Below are 2,999 nucleotides of genomic sequence, written 5' to 3'. Positions count from 1 at the left end.
GTGGTTACTTTACGGCACAGTGTTCACTTTGATTATATGTACTCTAATTTTCTAGTGCGAATATATCCTGTGATTCAAAGATGGACCATGGATGGCCGCACGCGCGCACATGAGTCGCGGCACGCGCGCGTGCTCGCATGTGCACCCCTCGATGGCTTTGCGGGTTGCACCACGCTTGGTCGTGTACGTACGCACGCACACCGGTGGATGCTGACCCCGCGCGCGCATCTTACGCATTGCTCCCACGCGTTGTTCATCTTCTCGATCGGCGTCTGTGCGTGGTTCGAGATGTATTTTGCAAAGGAATTTACGTTTCGCGCACGGAGAGCCTGGGCGTTGGCGCGCAGTACATACAGCCGCCCGCCCGCCCGCCGCCCGTCGGTGTGCCACGGAGTTTGGCGCCGTGGCTGCCAAACCAGCTTGACGGGCAGCGCAGCGCATGTATTTGTCTAGCGCTGGTAATTGGATCTATGGGTTCGGTACCCACAGGTTCCGGATCTAATGGGTTTAGGTTTGGGTCATAATTTTCATCCATACATATGACGGGTCGAGTACTCTCGAATTGAGCCAAATTTAGGTTTTGAATTTCGTACGCGAGTGCTCACAGGTCCTGATAAATGTAGTTCAGCCCAGCATGTCCCGGTCCTCTGAAAACCAAACCCAACAGCCTAATAGAAAACCAAACCCTATCACTCACATATCCTGATCCTCCTAGCCGTGGCACTCTTTGCCGCTTCCACACTCACGCATCCCCGCCGTCACCCTCACACAACCTATCCTCGGTGATCCTGCCCTGTCAACTATCGCCACCCCGCCCAAGCCTACCCCCTCCCCGGCACCGCCTCGCCTCGCCCCGCCCCAGTTGCATGTCCCGAGCTTCACAGAGCATAGTGCGTCACCATTGTCCGCCTCTACGTAGGCTGCCACCGACTGAATCCAGAGGGAGGAGGCCAGATCTGGCAAGCCCAAGTGAAGGAGGATAAGGAGGGAGGATAGCAGAAGTTGCTCCTACGCGTTTGGCTTGGATTCCACGCCTTCCACGCTGGATTCCTGAGCCCCGCCTTATTCTTCTTCGTCTTCAGCCATCTCCGCCCCTTCACCGTCGAGCCACCGCAAAAGCCCATATCCCCATCGTCTGAGTGCACGATGAGCTTCCTCATGTTCCACTGAACATTTTGTGCACATTTATTCAAGGGTTGCTCGCCGCCGCCGTGGTCTTTCGCGAGGGCCGAAGGCCACCATGCTCTTCGCTGGCCGTACTCCGGCCAGGCTCACTTATCGTGAGTTGCCCAGAAAGTTTCCCATCGCCCACCGGAGTTGCTGGTGTCCTCGGTTCACCGGGTGCTGCCTCCGTTCGCTAGTAGAATGCCAAGCGGCCGTGTTCTCTTTGTGTGTGCGCACTGACGACGCCGGCCTTGTCAAGCTCACGTCCAACAGGCTAAACTCGATGGGCGCCTGAAGCTAGACATGTGTCCGACGAGTTTGGGTTCAGGTTTAAGTTTTTGCCCATTTAGTACTCCGGATACGGGTCGAGTTAGAGCTGTTGGGTTTCAGATCGGACATGATTTTGCTCTACCCAAATTCGACTCGACCCATTGCAAGCCCTATATTTCCAACCGACTGTAGGACAGCCGCTAGGGTCCAAGTAGATAGAGATATATGTGAGAAGTGGGCTATGGATACCTCTTTTATTTTTCTTTTTCAACGAAGGGCTAGTGGATACTGCGCTCTCTATTAAGAAATAGTAAATATTTTTTTTAAAAATAGTCAAATTATATATATTTTAACTAATATTAATTAAATTCTAAGAATATCTAATATATAAAAATTATACAACTAGTTTCATAATTTAAAATAATTTTACACTATATATGTTTTGTAGCTATAAATAATATATTTTGTAAGAGCATCTCCAACAGATTAACCAAATTTAACTCTTTATATCTTCATTTGTCAATTCACTCCATAAAATCCTCTTTCCATATTTCTACACACTCTAATAGACTAGTCAAATCCCACTCTTCATATCTCATGTAACTATATTTTATTCAAACTCAATTTATTTGTAACGGCTTTTTTTTTACAACGGCTATAATTTCAACGGTTAAAATGAAAGCAGTAGCAGCACACATTAAACACTAAAATTCCCCGTGTAACTTAGGGTTGCCAATAATTTTATAAATTAGTACATTAGTTTAGATGAAAATTCATGATTTTTTTCTAATTTTTAGGAATTAAATTTATACCCTAAAAATTCAAGGGAAATAAAAAATAGTCAAATTTGGAGAATTTCCATTTAAAATTTGTAAGAGATTTTTAGTAAGAACCAGTTAAAATGGGTTCTCTGTTATTAAATCTACAAGCACAAAAATTAGTGTAATTTTATAAGCTTAAAAGATTTACCTTTTGAATTTATAAAAGTAGAGATAATGAATGAATTTTTGATGCATTTGGCAACTTGCTGCCTTCTCTCTCCTCCTACCGACGTGCGCAACAGCTGAACGCGGGAACACGGAATGGTCCGAACGGATGGCTACGCGTGAAGGACTCGCTACCTTCGCCGATCGAGCTAGCGCGTTTTCTTGGCTTTGGGTAAAAATAGCGATGATAAGTTGTTTACCGTATCTGCTGATGCTCTAAAAAACCTTTAGTCAAATTTTAACTTCAAAGATTAAGTTAAAAAATACGTCGCCTACTACTTCTTAATAGAGGGGTAGAAGCTAGTATAACTGGGTACCGAAACATTAGGTGAAATCTCATTGGATGTTTCACACCAGGGTTAAAAAAACCGTCGATAACCGTCTAAAAATCGCGGTTACCGACCTTCTCGGTCCGGTCCGGTTTCAGAAACCGAACGGTAACCGAAATTTGAATTCAAAAAATTCAAAAAAAAATAAAAAAATTCAAAAAAGATCTTTAAAAAAACTAGACACAATTCTAAGACCTTCTGTGAATTTTTTTTTTTCAAAAATAATATCGTTTGCATCATATTCTATAGG

Source organism: Phragmites australis, chromosome 1 (genome assembly GCF_958298935.1).
Source record: "Phragmites australis chromosome 1, lpPhrAust1.1, whole genome shotgun sequence".
Taxonomy (NCBI): Eukaryota; Viridiplantae; Streptophyta; class Magnoliopsida; order Poales; family Poaceae; genus Phragmites; species Phragmites australis.
This window is presented reverse-complemented; position numbering follows the sequence as displayed.